Genomic DNA, 24,092 nt, shown 5'->3' on the forward strand with positions numbered 1-24,092 from the left:
TTCGGATTCCCCCGGAACTGGCGTTAAGGACGGTTCATAGCTGTCATGTGGGTGCTGGGAATCAAACCCAGGTCCTCTGCAAGAGCAGTCAGTGCTCTTAACCACTGAGCCATCTCTCCAGCCCCATATCTTTTCAAAGTAATATGTACTTAAATAATCAAATAATTCTATAAATCAAAAACCTAAAACAAACACTCCATAACATTCTGACTTCTTGTTTTATCTAGTCACTAAGCATAACAATTTGAGTAAATGATAAAAATGGGTTATATTTTTTCTCCGGTTTTTAAAATAATATTTGAGACTTAGTTTGTTAGGCTTGATATCCTTGATATCATGTGTTGTTTTTAATCATAGCACTCGAGGGCTTTTAGTCTTTTCCGATGCCTTACTCTGTTCTCCATATATGAAGTCATCAGTTTTTGGATAAGTTAAAATTCTGTCTTTCTTATATCATTTGCCTATCAACTTACTTGTTAAAATAAATTTTAAGACTCCAGAAGACTCAGGTTTGACTTACTTTGAAAGCAGGATTTCTTTTTTTCACATTTTTGCATTTTTATTGAATTTTTGTGATTTTGATACAAGAAAATTTGATGACATTTATATGTCCTCTCCCATCCACACCTCCCTACATTCCCCTTCACACTCAATTCAATATATTCTCTCTGTATAATAAGGCCTATAGAATCTAACTTGAATCCCCAAATATTCTCCAGCGTGGGCTCACCCACTGGAGCTTGCATAGGACTTCATGCTGTCACCATTGCTGTGAGTTCACATGAGTAACTGACCAACTGTCTGGAGAACTCTGCCCCACCATGGTCATCTACCACCTCTGCTTCTACATTCTTTCCACCTTCTCCTCTGCAATGATTCCCAAGCCCTGAGCTCCAGAAGCCTGACTCAGAGATAAGCGATCTGCAGCCCCTTCCTCCCCTCACATTGGACAGCGGTAAGTTTCTGTGTCAATCACCATCTGCTGTATGAGAAAACTCCGGTGAGAGTTGAAAGATGCATTAATCTTCAACAGTGGGTGAGCACCTGATCCAGCATTGTCCATTCCAATCATCCCTCCTGGGACTGGGGGTCCGTATTATTATGAGGGTACCACAGTTACATCTCACAGGAGGGGACCACAGCTCCAGATCACAGGAGAGACCCACAGCTTTATCTCACAGGAGGGGACCACAGCTCCAGCTCACAGGAGGGGAACCACAATTCCAGCTCACAGGAGAGGACCAGGACTCCAGCCCACAGGAGAGGACCACAGTTCCAGCTCACAGAAGGGAACCACGGCTCCTGTTCACAGGAGGGGAACCACTGCTCCAGCTCACTGGAGAGGACCACAACTCCAGCTCACAGGAAGGGACCACAGATCCTGCTCACAGGAGCAGAACCACTGCTCCAGATCACTGGAGGGAACCAAGACTCCAGCTCACAAGAGGAGACCACAGCTCCTTTTAACAACTTTTTTTTGGTCTTTTTGAGACAGAGTTTCCCTGTAGCCTTAGCTGGCCTGGAACTCACTATGTAGACCAGACTGGTGTTGAACTCACAGAGATCCGACTGCCTCCCAAGTGCTGGGATTAAAGGCATGCACAGCCACACCCAGAAAAAACAGGATTTCTTAATATAGAGTTTATTAGTCCTGAGCTCCAGGACTGAAGAACTATTTTCTACCACATTCAAGTGCCACTTGAACATGGTAAATATGTCAACTAAAAGAATATAGCTGATGGGCTTGAGAGATGGCTCAGCGGTTAAGAACACTAACTGTTCTTGCAGAAGACCCGGGTTCGAATCCCAGCACCCACATAGCAGCTAACAACTGTCTGTAACTCTAGTTCCAGGGGATCCAACAGTCTCTTCTGTCCTCTGTAGGTATTGCACGACATGGGTGCACTTACCTACATGCAGGCAATACACGCATACACATAAAATAAAAATAATAAAATATTAACAAAAGAACATAGCTGATATTAAAACCTTAGCAATGAGGGCTGGAGGGATGGCTCAGTGGTTAAGAGCACTGACTGTTCCTACAGAGGACCCAGGCTCAATTCCCAGTACCCAAGTGGTGACTAACAACCATCTGTAATTCCAGTTCCAGGGGAATCTGATGCTGTTGTCTGACCTCTGCCCCCGTGCATGACATGGGTGCACTTACATACATGAAGGCAATACACTCATTCACATAAAAAATAAAGTGAAAATATATTTTAAAACGAGGCAATTTTATGCTGTTCAAGTCAGAAAATAACATCAACACACTATATTTGATATAACATTAGCAAATCTTGGGGCTGGAGAGATCACTCAGGGATAAGACACTGGCTGCTCTTGCAAAGGACTCAGTTTGGTTCCCACCACACACATAGTGGCTAACAGCCATCAGTTCCAGGGGATCTGATGACCTCTTTTGGCATCTGTGGGCATTGCATGACATAGGTGCACTTACACATGTACAAACAAAAACTCATACACATAAAATGAAAATATAAAAAAATCATATCTTCCCCTACCTCTAAATGAATCACTTTAACTAGGAAGACTGTCTTGAAAGTGCAGACTCCTCTCCAATGATCTGTGAACACTCTTGAATAATTGATGATGAAAAGTTTTTTTAAACACCGAGTCCACCTTAGTGTTGCCTGTATGTATAGAGTCATCTACTGGAGCATGAGTGACCTTTTAGCTGACACATCCTTTCCCTCCTCCAGCAGCCATTGAGTGCCAATAGCATCTTACTTAGGTGTGAGACTTTGTTCCCACCTCCCCTATCCATGCTGGGATTTTGTCTGGCTCAACCTTGTGCAGGTCTCACACATGCTGTAATAACCACTGTTGAGTTCATATATTGTCCTGTTGTGTCTGGAAAACACTGCTTCACTGTAATCATCCACCTCCTCTGGCTCTTACAGTCATGCTGCTCCCTCGTCCGCAAAGATCTCTGAGTCTTGGGTGGAGGGGGTGTGAAGTGATGTCTCATTTAAGGCTGAGCACTCTGAAGTCTCTTATTCTTTGCATGTTCCCCAGTTGCAGGTCTCTGTGATAACTGCCATCTGCTGCTAAAAGAAGCTTATCTGATGAGTGTTGAGAGGACCTATGTGTATAATGATAAGTCATTAAGAGTCTGCTTAAAACTTTGTCCATCTAGTAGAATAATGGTTGTAGGCTCTCCCCTAAGACCTATATGACCTATCTAGCCATAGGCTCTTGGCCTCAATAACAGTGCTAGGCATGAGCTCTATCTTGTGGTGCAGGCCCTATATCCAAAGTGGTTGGTTACTCCCAAAACACTATTCTGCCAGTGGGCATGTTCTGCCAGGCCAGTCATTACTGTGTTCACAGCTGAGCAAGACTGATAATTACTTTTCTCCTCCAGTTGCCTGCATAGCACCTTCCAGCACTCTGAAAGCTAGTCACTAGAGACAAAGCTTCCAGGCCAGTGCCAGCTTGATTTCTCTCTGTTCTAGGACTCGAGTATGCAGTGTCACCAGCAATAGGGTCTCACCATCAAGTTCTGGAGAGTAACCAAGAGCAGTGACAATAGCCTACAATTTGGGGACCTCTTTGGGCACCCCCTGACCAATAAGTTCAAAAGAGGCAACCACTCCTTGGAACTGGGCTATAGTACAAGCTTTCCACATAGCCTTCTCAAAGGTCTTCAGTGTCAGTGATCACTCCCCACACTCCCTCCTCTAAAGCATGATAATTTTTGAAAGGTTGGTAATAGCTGAAGTTGGGTCATTAGATATTTTTCTGATTTTAGTATATATTTGACATCTTCCTTAATAAAGATTTAAAAATTATACCCTGTAATTTTTAAACTACATCTGTATGGCTATTATTCATGCTGTGTTAAATATACTATGTCAATAGCATTTTGTTTTTTCTGGAGTTAAAACTGCCTTATTTCTTAATTTGCTTAATTTAATGAACTTTCAACTATGCTTTACTAACACCATACAGTAAAGCTTTGTAAATATTAGTCAAGACAGTTATTTCCATGCAGATCATCTATCAGTTCATTTTCCTCTTTCTTTGAAGAATCTACACGGAGAAGCCTGTCTTTGCCTCCCAGGGCCTGCCTAACCGTGGTCACGCCGAATGCCCCTTACTCTTCCCTCTCTGAGGCCCTGTAGAGACTCCCCTTTCTTCCTCTGCGCTCTTGTTTTGGTGGAGCACATCCTTCAGAAGTCATCTAAGAAAAAGTGCATAAGACACTGAGTTTTAAAAACATATTGTCTGAAGAGATATCTATTCTGTCTTTATATTAGATTGATTTTGTGGCTAGATTCAGATTTTTAGATTGTCAACAAATTTTCTCATAATTTAATCCCTCTTACGCCTTTTCTTTCTTTTTCCTTCTTTCCTTTCTTTTTTCTTTCTTCACAGAATCTTCCTATGCAACCTAAAAGGCCTTGAACTTGCATTCCTTCTTCCTCTACCTTTCAGTCATGTTACCACCATACCTTGAATTTATACCTATTCTTAAATTTTTTGCACTTATATGTCTGTGTGTGTCTGTGTGTGTATACAGGCACGTGTGTACATGCCACAGTAAGTATGTGGATGTCAGGAGACAACATGAGGGTGTTGGTTCTCTCTTTGTACCATGTAGGTCTAGGGAATAGAACTCCAGTCATTAGGTTTGGCCACAGAATCCTCTACCTGCTGGACATCTTGCTGGCCTTCTTGTCTACTCTTTATATGCAACTTGTTTATTTGACAAAATTAGTATGTTTAGACTCTTCCTAGCTAGTGATGTGAAATTTTGCAATGCATAATTGTACTTCAATGTATGATTTTCTAAGATTTTTTCTCAGCTTTTTAATAAAATGATTTTAGTATCTTTAAATTTTGGCTATATTCTATATACTTTTAAGATGCTTTCCATTGGGGCAGGAGAAATGGCTTTTGTACATTTATTTTTACTTATTTATATGTCTCTTTTCTATGCCAACATCTTTCCTTGGATATTCTGTGACCTTTGGCTGCCATTCATTCTTGATCTGAAAAGCTACCTAGGAAATGTATCTGTAGGAATACAGAACTTTAGGTCCTAGGCTGATCAGGCCAATCAGAGGATGAGCTAAAGGCTTCATTGGGGAGGCTCAGATGTAAATATCTATGATGATTTTCTTTGAGAAAGTTCAGTTTCTCAGATGATACATGGGTCTCTTGTGAAGGATGAGCATTAGCGTGGGACTACAAGCCTCATTATCATCATTCTAGTGAGGAACATGACCAAGTCTGGTCCTACTGCTCACTATGAGAGCTCTCCTTTTATACTTACTGTCAATCTAGTATTGCACCTACAATATAATTTGCTATTTTTTATCTCTTTTGTTCACATTTGGCCATATTATCATTAACAGTCCATTTGGTGCAATAAAAGAACTAGTAGGTAGGCCTAATGCTTACCTACTTGTAGCCATGTATCATGAATTGAATCTGAACCATGTCCCTGCTATATAGCAATTACCTCTGAGATAAAATATACCCTTCCATCTTTGAGGGAATCTGAGTAAACAGCAAGATTCTCTAAAGAGAAGTAAACAAAAGGGCAGATGAACTATTCCATCTTTCAGGGAAGTTTGACAAGCTCAGGAAACAAACAACCCAACAGCTTCAGAAAGTCCCTGAAACTGACCAGGCTGACTAGGTCCTTTAGCTCTCCAGGCATATATAAGCCCTAAGAACAAATGAGAGACAATCTCAGACAAGACAAGCTGCTTAGAAAAAGCAGGGACCAGCTGAGCTACCTGGAAAGGATACTCTCCAAACTGTTGGCCTGTTGAGCTGCCCCTGAGCTGCCTGGGAGTTGTGTGATGTGATCCACATGTCCTGCTTTTGTGAGCTGTTGCTCATGTTGGGGTGGGCTCTGGTGATGTAGCTGTCTTTGAGTCCTTTCTGCTTCTGTAAGTAACCCATCACCCATACTTCTACAAGAATCCCCAATAAAACTCATTGGTTCACCACATTGGACTTGAAAGTATCCTTACTTTGGTCTGTCATTGGTTGGAGAGTGAGTAAACATTTGCTCACATCTCTCCAGGAATAGTGTACACAATAGTCCCTCACCCTAACACATATATTTGAACATCTGGTCCCTAGTTAGAGGCACTGTTTGGGGGATATTATGCAATTGTTGGATACGGGGCCTGGCTGGCAGAGATAGGGCCACAGAGGAAGGGCTTGAAAGTTATAGTCTGGCTCTGATTCTAGCCCAGCCTCTATTCTTCTTGATTGGCTGAGATGTAACAAGCTTTGGTACAAGTAAGTTCCAGATGGAACAGTCTTTAGCCATCCTGCCTTCTCAATGTATCCCTTGAACTGAAGTCAAAATAAACTTGTCTTCTTTTAAGTTTTTTTTGGAATCACAAAGGGTAACTAATATATCATACTATCTAGGTATTCAAATTACAGTCATACCCAGAAAAGAATAACTATTTTTTCCTAGACAAATTTTCAGATACTAATCTGTTAAGTCATGGAAATTACCACAAAGTTTTAGAGTTTAGAGGCTTTGTTGTGTATGTTTTAAAATGAAAATGATCAATGAACTCAAATGATATTCATCTTTGTAGTGAGCAGCAATAGTATTTGGTGGATTAAGACATTCTAAGGCTTTTTTCATACTGATGTTAACAATATAAAAGTCAATACAAGAGCAGCCCAGCATTGCTTCTGAACACTCATGCCAATAGAGCTTATAGTCATCAGAAACAGCAGGATGCCACACCCCTCCTAACTGGCATCTTAATCTTACATGATCATATCTAGCTAGCATGAGAGAAATGAACCACAGAGGAATTTGAGCAATGTAGAATTTGGCTTTCCAGCAAACAAACTTCAACAAGACACAGGGAATGTAGTCAGAATAGAAGCTGAGCTTCTTAGTCCTGCCTGGTTTGCAAAGTGTGAAGAAAGGCATTTTATAAGGCCACACACAGCCTGATGGCATTGACTGACAGGAAATGGAGATGCTACAGCTGAGCACATCCTGATGAGAACTGAAAAAGAAAATCAGTGAGGGACTTTAGAAGCTCACATCTCAAGGGCTGTGTGTACTTGTTCCCACTATTGTTTCTCTCTCTCTCTCTCTCTCTCTCTCTCTCTCTCTCTCTCTCTCCTTTCTCTCCAACCAGTGGGAGAAAAGGGTACATAAACAAGATAACAAAAAAGAAGGCCTATTTGGGGCTGGAAAAATGTCTCGGTGGTTAAGAGCACTGGCTGTTTTGAGAGGGCTTGGGTTCGATTCCCAGCATCCACATGGTGGCTAACAACCATCTGTAACTCCAGTTCCTGGGTATCTGATGCCCTCTTCTGGCCTCTGCAGGTATTGCATGTCATGGGTGCACTTAACTACATGCAAGTAAAAACGTATCATATACACAAAATAAAATAAATAAAAATTTTGAAAGGCTTATTCAAATATTAACCTTTTGATGAAACAGCCAAAATTTTTACCATCAACTTTAAGGCATTAAAGCAGGAAAACAGAATAAGAATACTGTTCACAACAGTATTTTGCTATGGCTTTTATCACTGTGATATCTGACGTGGGGTCTCTGGTCCCCAGAAAATAAAATGCTAGTTGAAATGGATGTGCCCAAGCATTGATGTGTGTAGCAAGAGCAGGGATGCACCCAAGCATGAGACATTTTTAGCATAACTAATAACAATCCTTACTTTTTTCTTTTGTGAAGTCATCTGATAACGACTGAGTTTCCAACTGGGAACTTAAAAATCAATCCAAATGTCCCCATGTGGGACAGCTACTCAATGACTAGAACATTCTGCTCATTCTCAGGAGACTTCACTTTATTCTGGAAATATGGTTCCAGTGTCTTCACAGGACACTGAGCTATAGATAAGACAATGGCAGCCATAAATCCCTGCTCTCTCAGCTCTAACAGTAGGTCTTAGTATAATAATTTAAGTCACTAGACGATTAGTTAACTCATTCTATTGATCTAGGTAAAAAACAAAAATTCTAGGAAGCACATGAAGAATGGAAAAGAAATATTTATCAGAGGTTTACTTCAGTCATTTTACATACATTATTATATTCTAAACTTTAATTGTATACCCATGCTGAGAAATTTAGACAAATTTATACTCTTGCTTTATATATACATATATATGTATACATAAAATGAATATCTAGTATATGACAAAAAATGTTCTTAGAGCATACTGATGAGTTACATAAGAGAGACCTCTGCCCTGTCCTTACAGAATTCATGTCATACTTAAGAGACCTTACGAACAAATAACTAATTACAAAGCACTAGAAAGTGTGAGATTAGTACACTACAAAAAACACAGTAAGAACCCTTAATGCAGCCCCTGGTTAATGCAGTCCCTGGTAAGCAGAAGAGGCTCACAGGAAAAAGCAGCAAACCAGGGACTGACAGTAAGTATGCCTGAATCATAGAGGACAAAGGTCATAGCAGCAAAATGGGAAATTTCATGTCATGGTACCTGGATCTAATGAAAGGGGAAGGGAGGGTTCGAAGTAGATAAGGAGGTAATCACAGACAGATCATATGGCTGGAAATGGACTGAAGCCCTATAGGATGGACAGTGGACAGGACAGGTAGAGAGTCTTAGTAGCACAGGTGACTGGTAACCATTGACTTTAGTGTGACAGAGCTGGTGGGGACTGAAAGAAGAAATGTTTTAATGTTTGGGTGAAGGATTCTTGTGATTTGATAGTGAAGTGGATGAGAGAGTCTGGGGATGATGCCTATGCTTCTGGTTTGACCTGGACAGTGGAAGGGCAACAGCACAGTTCCTGACATGGGAGGCTAAAAAGAAAAGCAGAGTTCTTGGAGAGATGATGCTGGTCATGTGTGCTTTGCTGATTTGGTGTAGAAAATGGTCAGGCAGATGAGAATAAGTTAGTATCTTTGTTTACCAGTAAAAGCAGAGTTCTTGGAGAGATGATGCTGGTCATGCGTGCTTTGCTGATTTGGTGTGTAGAAAATGGTCAGGCAGATGAGAATAAGTTAGTATCTTTGTTTACCAGGTTGATAACACCACCTCTAAGGATTCAGGAGTCAGAGACAGGCAGAATGAGCAAAGGACATTCAAAGGTTACTAGATCACAGCCAGCAATTTCAAATCTAGTTAGCAAATGTACTGGATTTGGAGTTAGAATGCTTGGGTGGTTTCCAGTACGCCCCAGGTAAGTTTACCTGTGAGACTAGAAGAAAGTAATTTAAACTGTCTGTGTTAAAGTGAAGGCAGGTTCTCAAGAGTAAATAACAGAGTTGTTGAGAGTTTTAAATGAGATACCAAACCTTAAGGCACTTTGTAAACTTAGAACCTTCCAGAAAGTATATTTTTTTTAAAAACTAATCATTGTAATACTTAAAAATGCAATAAGATATTAGAACCTTAGAAAATCATGTGAAAAAGCAACAAAAAAGGCAATAACAAAAACGCCAACATGGCTACAAAGCACTGAGCAAACAGAACAAAAACAAGCTTGCAGAGACACTGCTTGCAGTCTGGAGGCTGAAGCTTGACACATTTTAAAAGACCAAAGAAAGGCTTATAAATGGATGCTTAACGTCATGCATAACAAGGGTTAAGTAAATGAACACCTTACCATTTTCTCTATACCAAGTAAGCAAAAAATGCAAATTTCAATAAACATATTGTGCTCACAACGATGTGAGGACTCTGACTCCTCAGTGTAATGCTGGCAGACGCTAAGATGGCATGTGCTGACAGTTTGTGCACAGCTATCAGTGTACAAATTCACCAACATTTTCTGCTGGGAATGTATTCTAGGTTTTACACACATGCAACGATACAGTGGCATGATAAGCAAAAAACGCAAATTTCAATAAACATATTGTGCTCACAACGATGTGGGGACTCTGACTCCTCAGTGTAATGCTGGCAGACGCTAAGATGGCATGTGCTGACAGTTTGTGCACAGCTATCAGTGTACAAATTCACCAACATTTTCTGCTGGGAATGTATTCTAGGTTTTACACACATGCAACGATACAGTGGCATGTGTACAAAGATCTTCTATGCAACTCTATTTGTTATGAAAAAAAAAGACAGAAATTTAAATGTCTCTAGGTTGGAAAAGCTAATTATATGCTATCAATGCAGTGAGACAGTGTAACTATATAAAATGGGAAATAAGGTCTTTATGAATTGATATGGAAAAGTCTCAAAGATGTGGCATAAAATAAAAAAACCTTTGGTGTGCAAAGAGTTTATGAAATAATCTAACGTTTGTGGAAAGGGAGGTGATGCATATGTATTTGTATTTTCATTTGTAGTTCTACAAGAATCTTTGAAAAGACATATAAGAGATGGAGAGGCACTTCCCTGTCAGAGAAGGCTGCTTATGAATGGGCTTTCTTTTTTGGCTTTAAACCATGTAAATGTGTCATTATTTATAAATGAAGGAAATTAATTTTTAAATAAATTATTTTCTTGGAAAATACATTTTCATCGCCAGATTGTGAAATGTGCTTTGATCCTTTCCACAGCCTCCACAGCTAGCCCAGTGCAGGGCGTAGAGCTCCGGCCCCACAGCGCTTGCTGAATAAACTGAACCATAAAATCCTGTATGTTAGACTTCCTTGACGGAAGGGCAAACATCCTATTCTAATGTTTAAATAGAGTTCATCATGTGATAGAAAGAAGTGACATTTATCTAAAGGACATGGTGGAACAGAAAAACAAAATAAGAAGATAAGCAAGTGTGATGAAAGGCACATCCTGATTCTAGACGACATTCATTTTCTAGAGCTTTCTGGAGTTGGCCAGCCAAGACTGGGAAAGACTGAAAACAGGGAGATGGGAAGGGAGGGAGAGAGAGTCGAAGGGAGGGAGGGAGAATCAGAGAAGAAGAGATGGGAGCAGTGGTGTGTAAGTCTCAACTAGAAGCAGTTGTTTCTCCTTCAAGATAAAGGGGATGTGAGATTTATTTGGTTTTCGGTAAGCTATTTTGTCTTGCAGTCATTTTGAAGTGGCTGTGGATTTTAAATCTTTACCTCATGCTTTCTTTTAAATACTTATTTGATACTGTGTTTCACGTCCCAGGATCAAAGCAGCCAGTCCACATAAATTCATTTTTAAAAATTGATTAATACTTATTACACCCTGTGGTTCAGAGAGCTGGCCTGGCTGCACAGAGTCTCTAAGGACCTTTACAAATCCTGTGGCAGCCAAGACCCTGACCCATGTGCCTCATTTAACCTGCAGAGAGGCCTGGGTATCAATCTTTTAAAATCTCCCCACAAGTGAGTCTGATCTGAAACAAAATTTAAGAACTGCTACTATATCATGTACTCCTGCCTTTGTGTGGAGAAAAAAATAGTTTCAAAATCAAGTATGAAATACGTTTTGAACAATTAACTTTTCTAGTGAAAACTGCAAAAACAAAATGTCATACCCATTATTTTTCTTCTTTTAAATTTTCTACTTTTATTAAAAGGTGTGTGTGTGTGTGTCTTGCACGTGAAAGCACACATGAGTGCAGGTTCCCAAAGAAGTCAGTATAGGATATCAGATCCCCAGAGCTGGAATTATAGGAGATTGTCTAGACATGGGTACAGGAAACCAAACTTGGGTCTTCTGCAAGAGCAGCACACACTCTAAATAGCTGACCCATGTCTCCAGCACCTCCATTTTTCTTCTCAAAGTAGCTTACAAGTCATTATCTCTACCTCTTTAATATAGGAGCTGTATAAAAATGTTTTCTTTCATGTTAGTTATCACACAGAAGGACTACACGGGAAATTTGCACTGAGGTGTGGATAGCTTGTTGCTGCTGTGCTCAGCCTCCTTCCTTAGTGCTGCTCAGAAAGGCTGCTTGTTCATCTTGTTTTCTCAATAATAGTTCTCAGAAAACTGGAAACAATTCACAAGATAAGCTATGGAACAATGGAGGTTTTGCTTTTGTATAGTGTCTTTCTGTGCACACACATGCATGCACACACACATAAAATTGTGGGAGAAGGCAAGAGAATGCTATGTACGTAATTCAAGATGGCCATTACCATTTGAAAAGGAAGAAGCAGAAGTATAGGAGGAGGCACACCAGTCCGTGCAAGTCTTTATTAATGTCCCAGTTCTGGGTCTGGGGTCATTGAGAACCAACCGAAACAAAGTATGTATTAAAATGACACAGGCAAAGCTGATACTTTGTATGTTAATGAAAAAACAAAACCATCTAAATGCCAATACTTATTCTGGGTCCCAAAACAAGAATAAGATGGGAAAGGACCCTTAACAGAATTGTTTGGGGCATGCTTGGTAAGGCATCTCTGTAAGCTTTACTTGATAAGTGTATTTACTGTACTTTTAAATAAAAATGTTTCTATATGTGATGGAATTTAATGTTCTAACAACTTGTGTTTCTAACTAGCCTGAGAATCAAATTGTCATTTCACTGATAATGAAACATCCTCAGCTCTTCAATGTGAAAATCATTTTGATGCTGGATAAATAAGGTGAAAAACACCTTCAAACCTGGTCTTCTCTGGGAAGCCTGAGAGTAAGGTGAGCTCTCCACGGGCAACCCCATGTGTCTCCGCCAGACTCCCCCACCTCACTCCTTCGCCTGCTGACTTTCCACAATAGGAACAGGTGCGACTAAGAACCATTTGTGCCTGTGTAGAGCTTTCCAGCTTCTAAGAAGAGCTTAATTCTGTCTTGTGTTTATCTCAGCAACACTGCGAAGAATGTGGGACAAAGATAAGCTCAAAGCATGACCATAGATGGTTCAAAGGGCGTGAAAAGTTAGTTCTAAAATGCAGTTTATACACAAGAACATGCTCAAAGAATATGCAGATTATTCAATATAAATATTCATGCACAGATCATAAGATGCATATTGCTTTTAACTTGTACCAATCTCTAACAACATTTACAGCAAATAATGTTTTCATTTACAATAATAACATGAATTTGCCCTTTAAAACAAACAATTTTTACAAAATGGTTGTATTTTTTTAATTTGAAAGTACACACTAGACAGGTATCAGTTCAAAGCAGGCAAGTTATAAAGGTGATATGTGACTAGCTGAAATGTAGAAAAACCTTATCCTGACACAAGTATTTAATACTTATCTTATTCCCCCTTCCCCCAAAAAGGACCTACACATGTTTGTAAGTCACCTACAGCCAAATTAACTTGATAATCCTCCTATTAAGAAATAAATACCATTTGTTCTGTTTCCCACCCTGAGGAACAATAGTGAAAAGAACATTCTATATCCTCATAGAACTTACACCTGAAGGACAACCTTAAGGGGAGCAGGTGACTGGCATGTCAATGGAGCAAAGACACAGCCCTGTATGGGAAGGTGTCCCACTGCTTGAGGAACGCAAAAGCTTCTTGAAGGAGATGATGATGACCTAAAGCCACAATAAAGGTGTTCTGTGGAAGGGACTAGCAAATGTGAACACCCTGGGAAGACTGAGTATCGGGTATTCAATGGTCTCTAAGCAGACTGTGGAGACAGGACTAAACAGAAGAGAATTACATGTCGCAAGAAACAAGGCTGAAGAGAGCATCAGAAAACACAGATCATGAAAAGACTCAGAGCCCCTGCTGGCAGGAAACAGAAAGGGACTTGGGGTGACATAAAGGTACAGGAGTTTTTGGAAGACCTGAAGGGACACCATGCATGGCATCCAACCAAAACTCATGGGAGTAGATTTTCCAACACAAGACAGAGGCTGGCAACTAATCTTTAATGGGACCACGAATGAGGAAATAAAAAACAAATCACACCCTAAACAATCTGGATCTCATCCTATAGGCAATCCGGAGACATAAAAGATAATGCTGTGTTCATATTCATTTTAGATGCTCAAAAGGCCAGGGGGTGTGGAACTGAAGGGTGGGGAGAAGAGATTAGACTGACCTCGATGATATAATTCGGAGATGACAGTGGAAGAAGATAAAGAAGACAGTGGTGAAGAACCACTCTGGGAGCCAGGATTTATCACAATGATGGCAGAGGATGGGTCAATTCTGCCCTCTGAAGCTGGTGACCTCACTTCTAGATAGGCTGAAAAGCCATGGCTTCTGTGGCTGGACTTCATGAAGGGGAAGAAGTCCTAGATCAATATCCATTGAATGGCCCGTTTCCAATGGACCAACGTCCATTTGGAAAATAACAGACTAGCTTCTCCCTCCTCCTATATATTTCTGCGTGGTCCCAGGATCTACAAAACAGAATTGCTCACCAACCCCTACCTCAACAAAGGGAATGTTGTCTATTTCATTTTCAAACACTTCCTGTTTGTTCATAACATTTATAACCTTGACTGTCCCCATAACTGGATGTAAATTTATTATCACCCTTTAGTCAGTTGCCTACAACTCTATATTTTGGCTGCCTCCCAAATCTCTAATTCCTTTATTGATGCATTTCATGCTGTTTGTTGTTGCTCTCTGAACACATTGTGTAGTCTCTGAGTTTTTGGACTACTGTTTGTTTCTTGCTCATCCATTCTTTCATTAAAATTGATTTCTGTATGAGGCAAAGCATTTTAGACAGCGACCAGGACCAGACGCAGGGATGGGGATAGCTGAGATCTGAGTAATGTTGTTTTAATTTCAATGTAAAGCCAAAAGGCAAAGACTTAGCGAAAAGCTATTTTCATTACAGTTGTTCCATGCATGAAATGAACCATTACACATTGGAAAAGTAGAAATCATTCCAGAGTGGCTTAGTTATAACAAACAGAATGAGTTCCAACAAGCTGTTTTTAGTCCCTTGGCCAAAAACTGCATTCTGTTGGTATTTAAGATTCTTCTAATGTGGCATTATATTTTGAAATGTTATTTCATATTAAGCTCTCTTTCTATAACATCTTTGCATTGAATAATGAGAGAAATGACCAGCTGGTCTCTACCACTTACAAAGCCCTTTATAGGAGGCAGCAGTATGCTGGCAGATGGCAATTTTAGGTTGAAGTCTCACTAAGAATAGGTCTTTGTCATTCATTGATGTAGGATATACAACCTTCAGTCTCTGAGAGTGGTGGTGTGGTGATTTATTGAGATACTGATTTGCATTTTGGTTTCAGCACATTTTTTTCTTCCCTCATTAAAATAGTAAGAGAATTTGAATTCAGTGGATTTAGAATCCTAGGCCAAAGACTAAGGTGCTCAATGATAAACTCTCTTACCAACTTTTGTTTTTGAAATTCTGAATTAAAGTTAATATAAGCTAATAAAAGGAAAAAGAGGAGAAAGATCTTTGAGGTTGGAAAGCAGGATGAATAATTCTACATCTCTAAAATGTTATGTATATATCTATTTACTTTCTTGTGTGTATATGTGTGTATGTGTCACAGAGTTTATGTGGAGGTCAGAAGACAAATTTTGGGAGTCAGTTTTCTCCATCCACTATGTGGGTCTCAGGGAATGGACTCAGGTCATCAGGCTTGGAAGCAAGTGCCTTAACCCAGTAAAATATCTTTCCAGCCATGCATCTTTTAAAAGGGGTGACTCTTCAACCCAAGGAACCAGTAGTCTATGATGAAGCAGCAGGATTGACCCAGATTCTTTAGCACACTGTGCCCAGATGCTTTTGACTGCCCACCAGACACCAGGATCCCACTTCTGCTTATAGGCTTGACATAGGTGAACCCAAGCCACCTCAATGTAAAGGATTATGACAATTTTATAATACTTTTTTTTCTGTGTTCATCCTGTTGAAGGCAAGAAACTCTAATTTTTCAGAAACAATCAGACCTCTATTGTTGTATGTGACCTTGGAAGTTCAGGGCCTACCTAGGACTACTGCAAATTCAGTGCCATGCCTCACAACTGGTAATAAATTTCTCATCACCATGATAATTAGACATTTGGAATCTGACTCAGAATTCTATGAAACGTGTTGTGATAATTGTTGCACCGAAGTGTACTGGAGTCAAATCCAAACCTCTCACAATTATGAAGAGACAAATAATTATTTAAGAAATAACAAAAAAGGCAGGGTCTTGAAGGTATTATCTTAGGTCATCCTATACCTTATTTATAATGATAATGACAAGATAAAAGTAGTACAGAGTGGGAGAGGGGGATTGTGACCTAGGAAGTAGATTCATATCTTCAAATGGCAACGCATCACTGCGTCACAGTCAGTGTTCCCAGGAATCTGCTCATTTCAGCCCTAAATCCCTCATGTGGCCACAGAAGCAAACCTTAGTTTTCCACAGTAGAGTGTATCACAATCTCATAAACCAAACTTGCACCTGACCCTATTCTTAACCAGACTGAAGAATGACCACTATTAGGTTTTCTCTCAGTGTATAGTTTGAAGGTATTGCTCGTATACTTTAAAAGCTTATTTTCATATTCCTCCAACCATTTGGTCTGAAATCACAAAAGTCAAGGTAGCTTAAGGACAAGATTCAGAAGACAGTACTGAAGCCAAAGTCATGCAGGATTATCAGAAGAAGCTGCAGTTGGCTCATGTCCAGGCTCTGCCACACGACATCTATGTGACATTACACCCATCCCTTATACTTACACATTGTGGCTCCCATTGTCCTCATTTGTTTTAATCATGTTTGTGTTTTCTATATCTTCTGATATTTTGGCATTGTGTGTGGCCTTGCAGATATAAGTAGAGATTGTCCCTACAAAGACTGACACATTAGTCAGCTTTAAATTACTATAATAAAATCCTTGAGGCAACTAATTTATAATGAGAAATATTTATTTAGCCTAATGTTCTGGATGTTCCAGTCCAAGGTTGGGTGGTATCATTGCTTCGGGCCTTGACAGGAGGTGTGTGTGGTGGGGGGAGCATGTGTAGCAGCAATCCACTGACCTTAAGAGCCAGGAAGCAGAGATGGAGGACCAGGGAGGCATTATAGTACAGTACCACGAGGTCCTACAGACATCCTGAAGTCCCCACCTCCTAAAGGTTCCACTACCATAGACTACTGCCATTCAGAGGATTAAGCCTTTCATGTTTGGGTTTGGGGAGATAATACCTATATTGAAACCACAGAAGATACTGAATTCCTAAAGATTCTAAAGACCATCCATATGAAAACCAGCCAACCCTTATTTTATACCCTCAACCATTTTATTTAACTTGAACATCACACCAGTATTTCCCTTGCTCTAAGTCATCTTAGGCCCATGTGACAAACCACTAGAGACTAGAACCCACTAGAATTATTCCATGAAACCAATCATAAACTGTTCACTCTGCCCTGCCTTACGTCTCCTGCAGAAATTGAACAAAGACGTAAGCTGATGTTTTCTCTGTTCCTTGCATTTTACCCAATCCAGTTAGAGTGTGAGGCATGCACATCCATTGCTCTTGGCAAATGTAAGAAAATAAATTTGTCCAATGACATAGAGCCTTCATTTCCACAAATTAAAATTCTGTATACACAGATGAGACAACATTGAAAATTCAAGATGATAGGCATGTTGGATACATCCTACATTGGATGATAGGGATGTTGAAGCCTTATGAATTGTGCTGTGTACAGTAAGTGCATAGCCAGGGCTTTCTTCCCTTCCAGCCAGCAGGAGGCTCTTTATGTCAAGGGTGATGTGTGGCAGCTCCACTGCTGGCAGTCAGGAGGTTCTCCTTCGTTTCTTGACTGTAGTGGCATCAAAGGAACCTAGTATCAAGATGAGGCATTTGCCTGTCACCCAGAGCGGAGGGATGGGGTCATCTTCACTGTGGCATCAATGAGAACCATGTAGTCTGTACCTCCAACCAGGACTAGAAAGGCCTCCTCCTTGAGTATCTATGGAGACTGGAACCTGGGCTTCTACTCATCCAGCAGTCACAGGGTAGATGAGGTAACCATATCTTATTCCACTACTGGCACAGCATCTCAGGCAGCCAACTAAACCAACTGGTTTAAGTTATATTCAGTCTCTTAATTGTCAAAAAAAATCCAAGTTTATATAGAAGAGTCAGCCAGTCCACTGAAATGTGGGGAAAATCTCCAACTGAATGGAAAAAAGAAAGACAATCAGTAGATGTCAAGATTGAGATGGTGGATATGCTACAAATATTGGACAAAGATGCTATAGCTGTAGCCATAAAATAAGTCATAAATACATTAATGAGCAATTAAGAATCTGCCTAAAATATGAGAACATAAAAGCACAGATAATAGAAGATACTCTGGGAGTAAGAAGGAAGAAGGGCCACGAGAGGGGGATAGTAGGAGAGAGGTATTATCCAGGGGAAAATGGGGAAGACAGGGATACTTTCATTGGGGAGGGAGTAGTGAGAGATATACAAGGGGAAAAAGAGTAGAGCTAAATAATGCTTAGAGAGTTTGAAAAACCAGAGGGAAATGTATCATTTCAAAAGCCCACTGATAAATGCACATACATGTACATATTTGAATATATTATTATATACATATTGCATGTATATACCTGAAAGCTATAAAACAAAAAACAACATTCCAGAAAGGGGAAACCTCCCTTCAAGTTGTTGGTCAGGGTAGTCCAAGAGACTTTCAAATTAACATAGGCTATTGCCACAGCCCTTGATTGCCTTGATTGCCTCCCAGAACTTAAAGGTAAGACCCTATTACTGAAGACAGGACATACTTCAGACACAGGACTTGGAGCAATCCAGTTGAAATGACCTGGAAGCCACCTCCCTGAAGACTAGTTCCCTTAGTATCAGATGATACTATGCAAACTTCCAAGGTAGAAAACCAATTGATGATTCTATTCAACTGTAAAGTCTATGTACCACAACAATGATCAGCCCAGTAAATAATCCCTATTGGTGTAGTAGTGTAGTGGTACTTTTATCTTGGGGGTAATCAACAGCTGTCTAATTAGACTTAAGGCCCACTCATCAAGAAGGAACTCATGTGGTACTGTAAACATAGCCAAATACACATGGCTTTAAATCTTAGAGAAAAAATGATTTTTTCACACCCCTAGACCAATACAATTTCCTACCATATTCTAAATATATTGCCTTATATTTACAGATAATGTACCTCTCACCACTCAATTGCAACAGATAGAGACAATTACAAAGTTCCACAACTGGTCAAATGCAGAGAATAAGTTTCTCTGAGGTGCTCAGCCCTAAGTAACACAGCTACAATGCAACCTCTACACCTAAGGCTCAGGGAACCTAGAGAAACAGAAGGTGGAAAGAATAGTAATGCATCTCTCAACTTTTACCAGCAAAGCTTCCTCATGCAATAGATGCTGATTAACCCAGAAAGCCACAACTGACCACAATGCAGAGAATAAGAGGTTGCAGAGTACGTATCCCTGAATAGGATACCTATATCAACTCTATGCAACCCAAGGCTCAGGAATCATTGTGGAAGAAGAGATAGAAAGATTGTAAGAGTCAGAGGTGGTTGATGACCACAAGGAAACATCTATACAGATAACTGGTCAGTTACTCATATGAACTTACAGCAATGGTGATAGCATGCACAAGTCCTATGCAAGCTTAAATAAGATAAAATCCCAGCATAGAAGTGGGTAAGAAGTCTCAGCCTTAGCTAGCAACAGTTGGCAACCAATAACTACTGGGAGACAGAGAGTTAGATTTCTTTAATATGTGGCACTAGATAGGCTCCAGTAGATGGGTGTACATTGAAGGACACTGGGGACACAAACCTGATTCTATAGGCCTTAATATACATAAAAGAGTACATGAAAACCAGCAGGGGTTTATAAGACAGGTGCAGATAGGGAAAGGGGCTCCAAATACAATAAAAATATATTATATAAAACTCACAAAAAATCAATAACATTTTCTTTAATCATAGAAGATGTAAAGAAAAACAATCTGAAAGTTTTAGAGCAGAAAAATGAGAAGAAAACACAATGTATGGATCAATGGTAGAATAAAAAGAAGAAAGAGCTCATGAATTAGAAGACAGAATAATAGAAATGTTAGTCTAAACAGACAGAAATCTTAAAATCTAAACCCAAGTAATCAATAAAAATTCCAGAACCTCAGGAACAATGAAACAGTAGCAAAAGAGCTCCAGATTTTGTCACTGGTGTCCTGGGGGACCGGGGAGAGTTTTATTTAAAGAAATAATTGGACAATTCCCAAATTTGGGATTAATCCCAAACAGGACAAAACTAAAGAAAACCATTCAGAGATGTATCATAGACCTTTGAAGACAGAAGGAAACTCTGCATAAGCACCCCAGGGAAAACAATGCCTCCTATATAGAGAAGCAATTCCAGTGACTGCAGGTTTCTCATCATGGAGACCAGCATGAAGCAGCACAACAGCTCTCATGTGTTAAAAAAGCCATGTCAATCCAGAATCCTAACCCCAGAAAAAGTGGCACGCGTCCTTCAGGAAAAATCAGGAATTGCAAAATCAAGGTATTCTCAGATGAAGCAAACTTTAAAAAATTGTTTGCAATTGGCCTGCAAAGAATGGCCAAAGAGTACCTTCTGAGGAAGAAACCATTAAAAGAAGGAATCTTGATATGTTCTGGAAGGAAAAATAGAACAAGGAAAGGGAAAATATGGACAAAGAGAATAACCTATTTCTCATCTTTTCTTAATTTTGTTTGAGGTTTGAAGCAAAGATTATCACATGCTGTATTGTAGAGGTGATTGTAAATGCATGATATAAATGGAGAAGATGAAAGTATGTGAAGGGACCAAGATTCTAGTCTTCATCTAAAATGCTTGATTTATTTTTTTTTTATTATGTGTGACTGTATGTGTGTAAGTGCACCCATGCCACGCAATACTCACAGAGGTTAGGAAAGGGCATAGATGCCCTAGAACTGAAATTATGGACACTAGTTTGCTGCCATGTGGGTGGTGGGAACTGAACCCAGGTCCTCTGCAAGAGCAGCCAGCACTCAACCACTGAGCCATCTCTCCAGCCCCTCATGTGGAATGTTAAAATGATGCTGGTAGTCCTTGACCAGTCACAAAAATATGACAAATGAAAAATAATACACTCTGGAAATAGTTTGGAAATTCCTTTAAAAATTAAGAACTTGGGGCTGGAGAGATGACTCAGTAGTTAGGAGTACTTGCTGCTCTTGCAGAGGACCCAGATTTGATTCCCAGCGCCTATATGATGGCTAACAACATCTAGTTCCAGGATCCAATGCCCTCCTCTGCTCTGTGCAGGCACTGCATATACTTGGTGCACATACACACATACAGACAAAACACGCATAAAATAAATTTTAAACAACTTTTTTAGAAAGATAAAACACAGCTATGATACAAATGGAATTTGCTCCTATAGTTATTTATCTCAGAAATGAAGACATATGTAGATGTGGTGGCACACTCCTGTAATGTCAATACTGAAGAGGCTGAGAAAAATGGTTGGATCCTCACCATATCCTGCCCAACTACCATAATCCTCAATTGAAGTATGAGGATCCCAGGCTCAGAGAGGTTAACTGTTAAATGTCACACACCTTCTAAGCAGGCAGGACTTCCTGAGTCTTTTATCTTCTAATCTTAACTTTAAATCTCACTTTAAAAATCACAGTACCCAACTGGGTTCTCCAGTGTGGGAGATAGGCTTGAGCCTAGGGTGTTAGTGCAACAGTCAGGGTCATGTGGCTTCCAGGAATCCAGGCTCTGTAATCTGAAATCCATTATGCTAATGAGGCATCCTACCCGCTATTCTGTGATAGGATGTTAAGTCTGTTATGCTAAGAGGATGCTAAGTCTGTTATGCTAATAAGGTATCCTACTTGCTATACTGTGATAGGACGCTAAACCTGCTATGCTAACAAGGTATCCTACTTGCTGTGCTGTGATTGGACCACTATCCCTATATAAACTTGTGCCTTCCTGCAATAAAGCAGATTTGTGTCACTGAACCTGGTCTCCTGTGTCTGAATGCGGCTCTGCTGACACAGTCTCCTCACCAGGCCTGGGGTCCGGGACTGGGCAGAAGCAGCCATGACAGGAGGCAGCACCAGGCAAGCAGAAGAGCAGCCTCAGCCCAGGGCAAGTGGAGGAGCAGCCTCGATGCCCTTGAGAATGAAGGAGCGGCACCCACGAGAAAGGAGAAGCGGCCGCCGCTGGCGGTGACCACACTCCAGTGCATGCATAAGAATGGAAACTGTACAAGCAAAAGTAGAGCAAAGCTGAGTTAATGTCAGGAGCAAATTCATAGTAAAGAGAGAGAGTGGTCCACTTGGAACAGTTAAGGGTGATGTATGGGTATTGCATGAAATTTGCAAAAATTCAATTTAAAAATTAAATCAATAAAAAGTAAAGAAAGAATGGTGTATGGGAGAGATGCAGTCTAGGTGATGAGCACTGATTAGGGTTAGAGCAAAGCAGAGTTGGGCAGGGAGAAGGTGCCACAGCACAGTGTTATACTTATCACTAATGAAAGTGGTTAACTGTAAGTCAAGATGGAAATTTCTACTTACAAAATAAAATAGAGCTGTATAAAAGTCTATTTAGAGAGCCAATCATGCTTGAATAGAAGAAACACATACTTTTTAGGAGATAAAAAACTACCAAAATCATGCACAGTGTTTCAAAGAAGCAAGTGTCTTCAGATTTGCTCATTTCCAGCTTAAACATTTGTTTCCCTGGAACACATGTCCTATAAATAATCTAACATTCTGTATAAAATCTGGCAGGAAATGTAGCCCATTAAATTTCTCCCATTGAACTTTCTTTATCTGTCATATGTTTTAATGTGGTTTTATCAACTGTGATAATTGCTCCTTTATTGCTAATGATAGTATGATACTGTTAACAATCAGCTCACAAGGTAGTTGTTTTTATGCTTCCCACCTCTCTCAATAGTTGTACTGAAACCATTTGTATATCTCTTATGTTAAAGTAGAATTAGATTTCTTGTATTTAACTCAATTTAGTCTCCTTCTCAGATGGGTAAACTAAGGACTTTGCTAAACTCTTACTCCAAATTTCCACTATATTGTTGTGGAGATTACTGTGGAGATTACTACAATTACTCTGTAGATCAAATGTAATAATATCTATTCCATATCTGCTCTTCCATCTGCCTGTAGTGATGAATGCAGCAGCAGCTGTGATAGTAACTGGTAGTGGACCAACAGTGGTGATATCCATTAAGGAGCTTTGACAGACATACAGACTTGGCGTCTATTGTTAAAACAAGCTATTTTATTTTCAAGGACTTCTCTTGTATGTTCAGAGGAGACAACACTAGTGTTTGTCCTAGCTAAAGGAATGCTGTCATTCTTTACTGATCCCAGATCCTAGATCTGCATGACAATTTTTCTTGCTGAGTTTATGCTTACCAAAAAGCCTCTCGGTTGTGACTCATCTCTCCCCGTCCCCAGGGAAAGAATGCAGTAACTTTCTTCCATCTCAGGCTCATCACAGCTGTTTTCATCATAGTACTGTTTTTAAAAGAAAAGAAATACAATGATATGTCTTTTAAAAATTCTAATCAATTTTCTTTATTCTTTTACCTTTGTCTCCCCTCTTTTACTAGAGTCCTTATTGTGTAAGGAAATGGTGGACATTTAGATATTTCTCCACGAAATTAACATCAAGATAATATTAAATGAACTGGCATGGTGGCACATACCTATAATCCTAACAGTCAGGGAAGGCTGTGATGAGAGGATTGTGAGTTTGAATCCAGTCTCTGCTAGTTAGCGAGTTCAAGGACAGTTTGTGATACATATCCAGACCTTGTCTCAACAAACCAACCTAAAAGATAAAATTAAATGTTTGTTTTGAGTCTATTTTGTGAAAGATTTTTAAAATAATAACAATTGTAAGAAATTAAGGAAGAGGGGCTAGAGAAATGGCTCAGTAGTTAAGAGCACTGATTGCTCTTGTAGAGGACCTGGGTTTGATTCCCAGCACCCACATAATGGTTAACCACCATCAATTACTCCAGTCCAGCGATCCGACACCTTCTTCTGACCTCCACAGGCACTACATGACATGGGTGCGCCTACATACATGCAGGCAATACACTCATATACATAAAATAAAAATAATACTTAAATTTTTTTTTTAATTAAGGAAGAGAGCAGATTAGAAGCTGCTTCCATGTGGCATGTGCAGAGTCAGGATGATCAACAACAGGCTGCATTCC

This window comes from Nannospalax galili, unplaced genomic scaffold, assembly GCF_000622305.1.
Source record: "Nannospalax galili isolate Female #2095 unplaced genomic scaffold, S.galili_v1.0 scaffold202, whole genome shotgun sequence".
NCBI classification, from domain to species: Eukaryota; Metazoa; Chordata; class Mammalia; order Rodentia; family Spalacidae; genus Nannospalax; species Nannospalax galili.